This window comes from Ictalurus punctatus, chromosome 14 (genome assembly GCF_001660625.3).
Source record: "Ictalurus punctatus breed USDA103 chromosome 14, Coco_2.0, whole genome shotgun sequence".
NCBI lineage: Eukaryota > Metazoa > Chordata > Actinopteri > Siluriformes > Ictaluridae > Ictalurus > Ictalurus punctatus.
Window position 1 is genome coordinate 22,178,340 of NC_030429.2, and position 13,465 is coordinate 22,191,804.

Below are 13,465 nucleotides of genomic sequence, written 5' to 3' on the forward strand. Positions count from 1 at the left end.
CTGATAACAGGACAACCTGCACTAAGCTCAGGAGGTAAGGCATGATAAAACCTTCAAGAAATGAAAGTAGAAACAAGCTGTAATATCCCAGAGCTGGTTTTCCAAGCTATTTCATGTAACATATAATATCAGGTGAGAATGCTGAAGGTAAACATTAGAGAAAACCGTCCAACTCACCTACAGGATAATCCACTCGCTGTGATAAACGTGCAGAAGAAGAACGATTGTGGAGCCCACGTTTGCACAAAGCACTTTTTGTACCCCCAGAAATTATTGACCGGAGGAAATAAAGACATGTCATACCCTGGGTTTTATGGCTGTGCTTATTTACATTACTCATTATGACTATTTACGATGCTGGAGGTAATAGGTGACTTTGTGTGCTCATGCTAATACGGTTAAATATCATTAGCAGGACACACTTCCTTAATTGGCAGATACGATTCCACGTTATTATTTATAGTCCCACTTGTTGTGGAAAATCAATGCAGTCAAACTTTGAGTTCAAACACTAGATTGACCATTTCGGCACTTTCCGGAAAAGTGTACGTGGTATTTGGGGAAAAAGGAAATAGACCATTTTGGCACTTTCCGGGAAATTGTACGTGGTATTTGGAAAAAAGTATAGAACAGAAAAAAAAACATCACGTGTTAGAAAACAGAACTGATCTTTAGTGTATCGATTGCAATAATCAGTATAAGCAGGTATTATTAGTGACTCATAACTTCAGGGCCTGGGGTTCGAGCCTAAGCGCTGGATGCTAGCTGTGAGGAGTTCTACATGCTCTTCATTTGTCACTGAGGTGGTTGGCCACTCCCAGCTGGCCCTAGGTGGGAATGAGTGCATGAATGTGTGTCTGTTTTTTGACGGGGTGATCCGTCCGATTCGATTCAATTTCATTTGTGTTAAATTTTTGACAATTGCCACACATCAGATTTACAGAAATCTGGATGAAGATGTAGTTTTAGATCCCCGATGAGCAAACCAGAGGAACAAAACTAACCCTGAGTAGACATGGAAGAAACCTTGAGAGAAACCAGACTTAAAAGGAAACAGTCCTCTTCTGGGTGACATTATGAATTATCAATAAATATACTTATAATCTTAGAAATAAATATTCTTCCATCATTTTTAGGTGCTCCAGTCTACAGTACCCAAGTGAGGATGTTTTCTGAAGAAAGAGTGATTCATGGATATAAAGTATTTTTGGTAAGTGTCAACCGTGCATTACACCCCCCCCCCCGTAAATCTATTCAAACCCTCAAGACATCTTCAAGTTCATATGCCAACGCCTTCCGTTTTAAAAGTATTACTTTGAATATATTTAAATGATTTTTCCGATTGGTAGCGATGGTCCACTTCTAAAATTTGTACCACATTTGCAGAATAGAATATTTGTAGGTGCAACTCGGATTTGGATTGTAGACCAAACAGGCATTTCCACCGCCCATAGTGTTTGAAGACAATATGATCGATCGCGTTAAATCTTGCGGAAGAGATTATATCAATCTGATGAGTCACGGTGTACAAACATGAGGACTATCTTTTCCCTGACTGAGTCACCATCTTCTTCAAACCTTCTTTATAGTGCCTGTATAGCTGCCGTCAATGGTATAGCTATGGTTCGAAGAGCCAGGAATGATATTTCAGCGATTGTAGATGTGCAGGGGAAAACACTGGGAAAGAACACACATGTTCACTGTGAATTAGAAGAGTGGTAAGCATGACAGATCTCTGTTTTAAATGGCAAAAAACATAGCGGAACATTTTTTCCCCCCACTGTATCTAGGAATGTGAGGAGATCAAAACATTCTGGCAAGAAGTAATAACACAAATTTCTGTAATTATTTCAAAACCCATTACAATGGCCCCTGAAATACAATACCCTCCAATAATATTACCAATAATTCTTGCACACCTATATTTAACAAAGATATTTGTTTTTTTTTGGATAAACATGTGTTGTGTTTGCAATTGTTTGATATCCATGAGAGCAGAGTATTTTTGTGGATTTCTTTTGACAAAAGATCAAAAGATTAAACAATAAAGACAATTTTTTCACAGCCTTCTTTGCTCATATTTACCAAGGGTGCCAATATTAGACAATTAGTTCTTGTGCAAAATATAATCCTTTTCACTGAACTTGTGTCCTGTGCTGAAATCGAGTTTGTTTTATGACTAATTTTGAATTTCAAGAAACTGTTATTTCTTTCGTCTATAATGCCACACTCGTATAAAATATTATTAGGGTTGCTGTTATTTAATAATTTTCTCTTTGATCATTGTAAAGTATACAGTAATTTTGTTTAAATGTATGCAACAGAAATAATGACAAGTAATTTTAATTCCCTACGATATAGAAGCCTCTATATAGGCAGTACATAGGCTACACAGTGGAAATACGTGGATTAAGTCTATACGTTCACAACACATAGCTGCAATATCTGGTATGATTCTATAACCTAATTCAATTAAACAAACGTATCTGCTCCTGTCAGTATGTTCCTAATAATAGGACATTTAATTTGTGGCTACTAATAAGGTTGTATCATTTAAGATAAGTAAATCATACTTACAGATAAGTAATAGAAGAAGAAGGAGAAGAAGAAGAAGAAGAAGAAGAAGAAGAAGAAGAAGAAGAAGAAGAAGAAGAAGAAGAAAAAGAAGAAGAAGAAGAAGAAGACAGCATAGTGAAATTCTTATAGGTTAGTATAGATAAATAGTAGGTTAGCTATAGATAAATAAATCATACTTATAGGTTAGTGTAGAAAAGTAATAGTTTAGTATAGATAATTAAACCATACATATAGGTTAGGATAGATAGGTAACAGGTTAGTATAGATAAATAAATCCTACCTATAGACAAATATAGATAAGTAATTAATAATTATATGTTAGTATAGATAAGTAAATCATACTTATAGGTTAGTATTTATAAGTAATAGTATAGTATAGAAAAGCCCTTAATCTCCTTGACATAAAAAAGGTTTGATGGCTTTTGTTTGCTATACAAATACATATATAGCACACAATGACCAACAGGGGGCGATGTTAACCTAAAATCTCAACAACTCTGGAGAGACTAGATCTGAGTTAGCACATAGCTGGGAACTTGTCATCGACAAAGCAATAAAGGCATAAAGCCTGCATTCTGCATTCAAACCTTCGACTGTTTACTAAATTGTAATCTATATATAATGCCCACCACATCAGACATGACTGTAGGGGTGTAGAGTGTGTTCAAAGCATTTCTATTTCTCATTTTCTCTCTGCAAATAAGTAATTGCTGAAATTTGATCTAATACATCAGTTCCCTTTGACAATTTCAGGAATAGTAGTAGAAGCCATGCATCATGCAGAACAGGAAGTAAGGTGTGAAACTCTGTGTGTGTGTGTGTGTGTGTGTGTGTGTGTGTGTGTGTGTGTGTGTGTGTGTGTGTGTGTGAAGGAAAAAGAGGCAGTACCCTGCCATCTGTAAAGGGCAAGGTAGGGTGTTACCAGTAGAAATGACTGCAAATCAAAACTTATAATATCCTGCTGCTTGTCTCGCAGGTCTCTGTCTGGAGCATCGCAGACCCACTTATCATCATTGGTCTGACAAATCATGATTCAGACCGTAACATGTTACACTGACGACACACACACACACACACACACACACACACACACACACACACCGCTGCAGACTACCTTTGCCTCTTTGCCTTGTTGGGTTTATGGACTTGTCAGTAGTACAGCACCTCCCATCATCCAGGCTGTCAATATATACTGCCTAATGTGATGGTTCAGTAGTGTGTGTCTCCACGCTAATGAGAGAATGATGGCCAAATAAAAAACCCTTATTCCTCTGTGCTTATTGAAGACATCAGTCTGTAGCCTGTGGTTTCAGACAGAGATAGTGTCTATGGACTGCCATATTGCCTGGGCAGCTCTAGGGCACTGGATGGACGGGAGTAGAAGTGTGTGAGCCTGACAGTCTGGACAGGTATCACAATAATACATGATTAGAAGAGCTAAATTAAGGTTAGTGAGCTGGAAAAAGCTACAGTGATTATAGGAGAGACTGTGATTCAAATTGCTGTGTGTGTGTATGTGTGTGTGTGTGTGTGTGTCGTCAGTGATTCCTAGTGCAGAACTGGCATTAATTTGGATTAAAAATTCTCATCTGTCCAGAACTGGTTTGATTGACGCAGTGAAAAGTGCACCATGGGGGCTGATATATTATGTATGTATGTGTGTATGAGTGAATTCTGACTGATATAGGAAGTCTGGCTGTTTGTACTGTAGAGATTCTGAAGTAATGTAGTGTTGTCGCTTGGACATGCTGTCACACTGGACTTTTAAGGAATTCCGAAATCAGTAGTGACCAAAGTTTTCACAGGTTTAATGTGACCTCTAGGGTCATTTTGTGAAAGGGGGGGGTGGGGGGGGTGTGTTAAAATGAACATCAGTATTAGCGTCTGATTTGAATGAAAAATGACTATGGAGCGAGTTTTGTTAGCGAGAAATGCCTTTGATTTCAGTCATTTGATTTCATTAAAGGGGTGATACAGTAGTGATCTGGTCAAGTATAATTTTGTTGCTTTCTCATCCAACAGCACAGCTACTTTACATACGATGAACTTAAACAATAGGGGAAAAAAAAGAAATCTAATAGTTATTGTGGCAAGTGCAAAAGTTTTAACCCCCTACCATGTCAGAACTTATTCAATAACAACCCCTTTGGCAGATATCACAGCTTGCAAATGCTTTTTGTAGTCAGCTAGGAGTTTTTCTATTCTTGTTTCATGATATTTCATGACACTCTTCCACTCTTCTTTTGCAGAATGATTCTTCCTTGCAGTTCTGAGATATTCTTAGGCTGTCTTGCATGCGTAGCATGTTTAAGATACCCACAGATTTTCACTGATGTTCAAGTCAGGGGACTGTGAGGATCGTTGTCAGTCTCTTTTCAGCTTCAGTTGTTTAACTGCCTGTCACCTTTGCTTACAGAATATGCTGACATTTACTGAAATCCATTCTTCCATCTACCTGTGCAATGTTTCCTGTGCCACAGGCTGCCACACATATATGCACCCCCATGATAAAGAGTTGGAAAGATGTTCTTTTCATCAAACACTGCTCCTTTTTTTTTTTTTCCTCCAACATGCCTTTAATGATTGTAGTCAAAGAGTTTAATTTTACTTCATCAGTCTACAGCACTTAAAACAAGTGCCTCTGGTTTATCTAGGTTTCCTTCTGATGACTCTTCCATGCAGATCATGTTTGTAAAGCGATGAGTAAATCAGAGATAAATGGTGGACCACCACTCCTGTGTCAGATAAACCTTCCTACAGATCCTTAGTGTCATTTATATAGATATATTTTTATAGCCTTCCTCTGCTTTGTAAGCATCAGTTAGATTCATTTTCAATTCTCAGTCAGCTGCTTAGAGAAGCCCATGGTTGTTGAGTGTTAGCACAAGGTTTGAAGAAGCAGAAATGTATTATACTTTGGAACTGTCGTAACAAATCCTAATGAGTTATTTAAGGTCTAACACATTATAGAGTGACTTTATAGAGTGACACTAGCCAATCTGGAGCAAATTAAGGGGGGGGATGAGAGAAAATGGGAAGAAAAAAAATGTTGACCAGTTGTTTTTTTGGGTTTTATTTTGTGGGTTTTTTTTTACAAGGCTGTTGCCTATTTTTTGGTTCTGAAGTAGCTCTTTTATATTTGCTTGATCAGGGTCTAAAAATGTAATCTTGATGCCAGCAAACCAAGATCAGGTATCCATGACAAGGTGCTATAGTGCACATGTAGAATTATTGTTAAAGCAACAAAAAGTCCAGGATCTCAAAAGTAATTTACTGCTTTCTTAATAGCCCAGTAACAATGTATATTGTGGTTCTCTTGTCTGACATGACGTAATATGTGTCATGTAATCAGGGATGGAGACGAATGCAAGTGCAGTTAAAGCTTGTGTTAAAGATACATGCAGACAAATCCAAATCAATAGGCAGAAACGTAATCAAAAAACAGGCACATGGTCAGGCGATGAGCAAATTGGCAAAACTATAAAACAAGAAACCAAGAAACGAGGACGGAAGCCGGATTAAAACAGCGGGAAACGAGGACGGAAGCGCGATTGAAACACCGGGAAACGAGGACCGAAGCAGGATCGAAACAGCGGGAAACGAGGACCGAAGCAGGATCGAAACAGCGGGAAACGAGGACGGAAGCCGGATCGAAACAGAGGGAAACGAGGACGGAAGCGGGATCGAAACAGCGGGAAACGAGGACGGAAGCAGGATCGAAACACTGGGAAACGAGGACGGAAGCGGGATCGAAACAGCGGGAAACGAGGACGGAAGCGCGATCGAAACAGCGGGAAACGAGGACAGAAGCGGGATTGAAACACTGGGAAACGAGGACGGAAGCGCGATCGAAACAGCGGGAAACGAGGACAGAAGCGGGATCGAAACACCGGGAAACGAGGACGAAAGCAGGATTAAAACAGCGGGAAACGAGGACGGAAGTGGGATCTAAACAGAGGGAAACGAGGACGGAAGCGGGATCGAAACGGAGGGAAACGAGGACGGAAGCGGGATCGAAACACCGGGAAACGAGGACGGAAGCGGGATCGAAACACCGGGAAACGAGGACGAAAGCAGGATTAAAACAGCGGGAAACGAGGACAGAAGCGGGATCGAAACACCGGGAAACGAGGACGAAAGCAGGATTAAAACAGCGGGAAACGAGGACGGAAGTGGGATCTAAACAGAGGGAAACGAGGACGGAAGCGGGATCTAAACAGCGGGAAACGAGGACGGAAGCGGGATCGAAACACCGGGAAACGAGGACGGAAGCGGGATCGAAACACCGGGAAACGAGGACGGAAGCGGGATCGAAACAGTGGGAAACGAGGACGGAAGCGGGATCGAAACAGCGGGAAACGAGGACGGAAGCGGGATCGAAACACCGGGAAACGAGGACGGAAGCGGGATCGAAACACCGGGAAACGAGGACGGAAGCGGGATCGAAACAGTGGGAAACGAGGACGGAAGCGGGATCGAAACACCGGGAAACGAGGACGGAAGCGGGATCGAAACACCGGGAAACGAGGACGGAAGCGGGATTGAAACACTAGGAAACGAGGACGGAAGCGGGATTGATACACTAGGAAACGAGGACGAAAGCAAAGACCAGTATGAACCAAAGTTAAAATTTGCTGCAAAATTCAGAACGGAGGCTGAATAGTTCAGCATAGGTGTCAGATTACTCCTTTGGTCAGGGCTGTGTCTCGCTCCTCAGAATTTCAAGTTCCCAATTCAACACTGCTCAGCTTCCCTTTACAGCGATTCAACCAGGCTTGATCTTAGAAGATATTTCTGTCTTTGTGACTCTTTTCATTCTCTGGGTTTGTTGGTATCCTGGGTAGACTGCGTCAGACAGTGTGTATGATTACTTTGCTAAACTTGTTTCACTTCAGGAACATGGATTGATTAGATCCTGCCTTGGGGTTTTAAACACCATGGCAAAGCACATCAACCAAAGCCTATGAAAATACAACGATGTGAAAGAGTCACTGCATGACTCTTTGAAATCCTTCTGTCTCTGAGAGTTTGAGCTCATACCAAAGTTCTCTGCTCTGAGTTTAAATCTTATTATAGCTTCAGGCAAATATTATGAACCTGTCAAAGTGAGTGGCACGAGCAAAAAAAAAAAACACATTCATTTAAATGGATTATACGTACGGTCACGTTTATTTTCTGTTTAGCTTGTTTACATTTTATTATATGCACAGAAGGTCATAAATTGTTGTTGCAAATATCCAATAGTTCTCTATGGTAGACCTTATATACGTGCTTAAATGAAATAGCATGCCACTGGTCAATGCACATGCATTTTGCCACTGTAACATCTGCTGATCTCATACCCATTTCGTGTCTTTTCTCTTTTTGCGTCTTGACTGCAGCACCAGCACGACCCACAGCAGCTCATGTCAGCTTATACATCATATACAGTGTTGCTCTGAGGCTCTCTGTGACACAGTGAAATATCATCAGGAGGAGGACGGCGGGTATGACAATTTTAGAAATGGTACGTTCTGTATATTTTATATCTATAAAGGAAGCCTGGACAAAACTATTCATTAAATAATAACACTAGAATAACTATCTGTATGCTAATGCTGCTATAAAACAAGAGTACTGAGTGCGGATATAATTTTCTACATACATCTTGAGCTGGTTTTTTTTTCGTTTGTTTGTTTGTTTGTTTGTTTTTAAGAGGTCGGTGGCCACTTTTGACTAGCTACTATTATTTCTAAAAACTGGAACAGTCCGAGAATATATAACAAGTAGAAATATACATTTAAAAATAAATAAATAAAAAGCATTTCATTTGTAATCCTTAAACAAATCCACGTCGGTCTTAAGCTTTTCCTTTCTGATTATTTATAGGAACCTCATCAAATGTCATTCGAGGAATTTCAGGTCAAACTGGCTTTTAGTAACATTGGGAAAAGATCTCTGTTATGCCAAAGTTAACTTACTGTAGTGCCTATAGTTCTACACCAGGGGTGGGCAATCTTATCCGGAAAGGGCGGGTGTGGGTGCAGGTTTTCATTCCAACCAATCAGGAGGCACACCTGATTCCACCTGTTTAATCAGCTGATCTTGACTTTCAGTAGATTCAGGTGTGGCTTCTGCTCGGTTGGAATGAAAACCTGCGTCCACACCGGTCCTTTCCGGATAAGATTGCCCACCCCTGTCATCACTACACAGTCATCTGGGATGGCAGATGGTACAGTGATGTGCCTTATTCAGATGTGTTATTAAAGTAAGTTAGGACTTGCTCACATATATGTCACACTTCACTCCAACTCTAAGTGACTGAAGGACGGAATAATGCTGTCAGACAACCGAGCGGCATCTTTCCACAATAAATACACCATACATCTCTTACTGTCGACATTAAACAACGCCAATAGTATAATTAAATGCACACTGTGGCAGTTAGCGGTGTCCTCCATGATCAGAATCCTCTTACAATGCCTGCCTAGCTAAACACAGACTTCAATTCAGTGTTTGTTGTATAGCTCTTTTGACAGTAAACATTGTCACAAAGCTGCTTTAGAGAAATCTAGATGTAGATTTAGATCCCTAATGAGAAAATCAGAGGTGGCAGTGGCAAGGGAAAACTCCCTGAGAAGACATGAGGGAGAAACATTGAGTGGATCTAAACTCAAAAAGGAACCCATCCTCTTCTGGGTGATATGGAATAGAGAGATTATTAATCATTACTCTTTTACAAATGTATCTAATACAGTCATTATTACTAAGTGTGTTGAAAAGATCAGTAAAAGCATCACAAAATTAAATAATAAAATTTCATTAAAAATTTTTGAATGAAAGCAGCAGCTCTTAGATACAGCTTCACAACCATAATATCGACAGTGGTTTTATTGATGGTGGAAATCTTTTGTGCTTAAGGTTGTGGTGTGATGAGATATGATGATATATATGAATCTTGAATTATAAATATGAATCTTGAAAACTGCCACCGAAGCTCCTTTACAGCAGGTGATTCACAAAAAGCCCCCGAATGTCGCGTTTTAAAGTCGTTTTCTCCACAGATTCACTGCTACTTCTGTACCTTTTTAAGTTATTCAGTACGTTATTTGTATTTGTTCATGATACAACTGAAAGCACCATGAACAACAGCAAATCACAACGCAATAATCTATTTTAGGCAATCTTAGAAAGTGTAAATATCTTGAAATACAGTAATAGTTTTCTAGAAATTCCTGTTATAAGACTGCATCCATCCATTTTCTATACCGCTTATTCTATAGGGTCGCGGGGAACCTGGAGAATATCCCAGGGGGCATCGGACACAAGGCGGGGTACACCCTGGACGGGGTGCCAATCCATTCATTGCAGGGCACAATCACACACACACACACACACACGCACTCGTTCATACACTACGGACACTTTGGACACGCCAATCAGCCTACCATGCATGTCTTTGGACTGGGGGAGGAAACCGGAGTACCCGGAGGAAACCCCTGCAGCACGGGGAGAACATGCGAACTCCACACACACAGGGCCACGGTGGGAATCGAACCCCCGACCCTGGAGGTATGAGGCGAACGTGCTAAGCTATCATGCGCACTATAAGATTGCAATAAACCAAATATAAGATTATTAAACTTATTTCTAGAATTTTTGTTTCTAATTTCAAGCTTTAGATATTGCAGCCTTATTGGCAGTTAATTTTGCTTCTTTCTAGGAATAAAACTAAAATTTTGCAAAATTATCTACCAATAGAACAAGACCAGTTCAAGTTTCAAGGTTAGTCCAAATGTTTACAATTAGGTTTAATAATCTTCCAGTATATCTGGTTTACTGTAATCTTATCAGGGTAAATAGTAGATCAGTTGAACTGTATTCTTGCTGTCGTTTTATGCAGTGCAGCTCACTTTCATTTTTATTCATTCAGTTTATGGCCAATCGTGAACAGCACGGACACGTTTATTTATCTATTTTATATTTCTAATTTATCCACAGATGTTAAACGTTTAGACAGATGCATTCTCTGGCCTTTCTTTGGCCTTTCCAAATGCATCAAGTGAAAGCGGCACTAATTTGTTTTGATCAACTGGTTGATTAAGCGCAAACACACAGAGCATTGTTTCCCCGATGTGTGGTGAGAGACACACATCAGCCTCTCACACATTTAAAGCTTTAATTAATCATGGGTGAACTTGTGGCAGAAGGGTTCATTATAACTAACTATAACCTATAACTAATTATAAGTTTCATACTTCGCAGTTGCATTTTTCACATCAGACCGCCTCAAGCGATTGACTAAAAATCCAAAAATATAAACTCCAATGGATTAGACAACACTAAATATACTATACACACACACACACACACACACACACACACACACACACACACACACAGTGCTCTCCACTAATATTGGCACCCTTGGTAAATATGAGCAAAGAAGGCTGGGAAAAATTGTCTTTATTGTTTAACCTTCTGATATTTTGTTCAAAAATTCACTTAAATACTCTGCTCTCATGGATATCAAACAATTGCCAACAAAACACAGGTTTATCCAAAAATATATATTTGTTAAATATAGGTGTGCGACAATTATTGGCACCCCTATGAATTCATATGAGAAAAATAGATTTGAAGTATATTCCCATTGATATTTTACATTTTTTTAGTACATCTGGGTGATTAGGAACAGGAAATTATTCAACCATGACTTCCTGTGTTACAGGGGTGTAAATATGAGGTAACACATAGGCAAAATTCCCTTAGTCATTCATAACGATGGGTAAGACCGAGGAATATAGCTGTGATGTGCGACAAAAGGTTGTTGAGCTTCACAAAATGGGAAGTGTCTATAAGAAAATAGTACACGCATTGAAAATTTCCATTTCCACCATCAGGGCAATAATTAAGAAGTTCCAGTTAACTGGAAATGTTATGAATCAACCTGGAATTGGACGTGTGTCTATATCGTCTCAACGCACTGTGAAGAGGACGGTTTGAGTGGCCAAAAAATCTCCAAGGATCACAGCTGGAGAACTGCAGAAGTTAGTTGCGTCTCGGGGTCAGAAAGTCTCCAAAATTACAATCTGAAGTCACCGACATCACCACAAGGTGTTTGGAAGAGTTTCAAGAAAAAAGCCTCTACTCTCATCCAAAAAGCCTCTACTCTCATCCAAAAAGCCTCTACTCTCATCCATCTCGAGCGTCTTCAGTTTGCCAGACACTACTGGAACTTCAAATGGGATTGGGTTCTATGGTCAGATGAAACCAAAACAGAGCTTTTTGGTAATAAACACCAGAGCTGGTTTTGGATCACACAGAGAGGTATCCATATGGAAAAGTACCTCATATTATACCTCAAATCATTATGCATGTGTGGCATTACGGCACATTTATATAGAAAATGAGTGGGCTAGTATTATACCAAAAGCGCAAAACATATTTAGAAGAGAAATGCCATTGATTATTATTTATTTTTTTCGGATTATAATGCTTAATCTGTTCATCTGGGACATCCAAACAAAGCAATACTAACAGATTGTAATCAGTGATCTATTAAAATGATCAATCTGTAAAATACAAACTGACTGTGAAGGGGTTGAAATAAAGTAGCGCTTTTCCTGATCTATAATGAGAACTAACTATTAAAACCTTGGGCCTGAGGTTGGAAAATGTGATTTCTTGAAACGACAGATCAGAATTTCAGCTTTCATTTTCTCATATTTACATCCAGATGTGTTCAACAAAATGGAGCGTGACAACTTTTGTTTGAACTCACCCATTTTTCAAGTGATCAAAAATACTGGAACATGTAACTGACAGGCGTGTCTTGTTACCTAGGTGTGTCCTGTTAAAATGATCGTTTAAACAATGAATAGCTCTGAATGTCTACTCTTGGTTTGAGCCTTAGGTTTCCCCTGTGAAGACTGCATTTGTTGTTAAAAAGGATACACCAACATGAAGAACAGAGAGCTGTCTACGGGAGAAACGAAAGCCATTATGAAGCTGAGAAAAGAGGGGAAATCAATCCGAGGCATTGCACAAACATTGAGCACAGCCAATACAACAATTTGGAATGTCCTGACATAGAAAGAAACCACTGGTGTACTAACAACCAGACATGGAAATAGGTAAATAATGTTTTTTTGTTTAAACCCATTAAAATGCATTCATGCAGAAATGCATACATTTACAAACTTAATTTATTGTAGTAACATGGACATTATATTGATGTGTAAAAGTGAAATGTTTTACTTAAGTGGAAACTCTGCCTTTAATTTAAATACTTTGAACCATGATTATTTTTTTTCTCCCACTGAGGTAAAGGGATGTGTATTATCCCTTCATGTATTTATTGATCAATTTCTCAATTTCACAGGTGATTGACTGGAAGCATTCATGCAAACACAATGCTACAAATATGTCGTTAACAAACTTTTCAGCACGAATAGCTAGGTAATTTCCTCTAAGCTCATTCGTATAATCAGAGTTATCATCATTCTGGCTAGGTTGAAGAGATTAAAGATGTCATTAGCTAGTTTTAGTTCATATTTTCTATGATTCAGTGGCACTGATTTATTGTCACTTGCCAAAATCAGTACCTAATTTCAAGTGTTTGTCATTTTGTACTTAAACTCGAGTAATGAATTCGAAGCTATACTTCTACTCAAGTATTTCTCTGATGAGTATTTGTGCACTTCTGCAACCTGTGCTAATGGATAAAATTACAGAAGTATGTTAGCATTTATCACTGACAGAGGTGACATTTACAATCTTATATGAGACTTGAGTGATTTCACCATATAAGATCAAGGAATAACTGATCACTTGATATTCTAATGGGAAATAAATACGAGATAGCCAGACAATCTCCTTTAATCACCTGTCAAAATAGAAACAACAA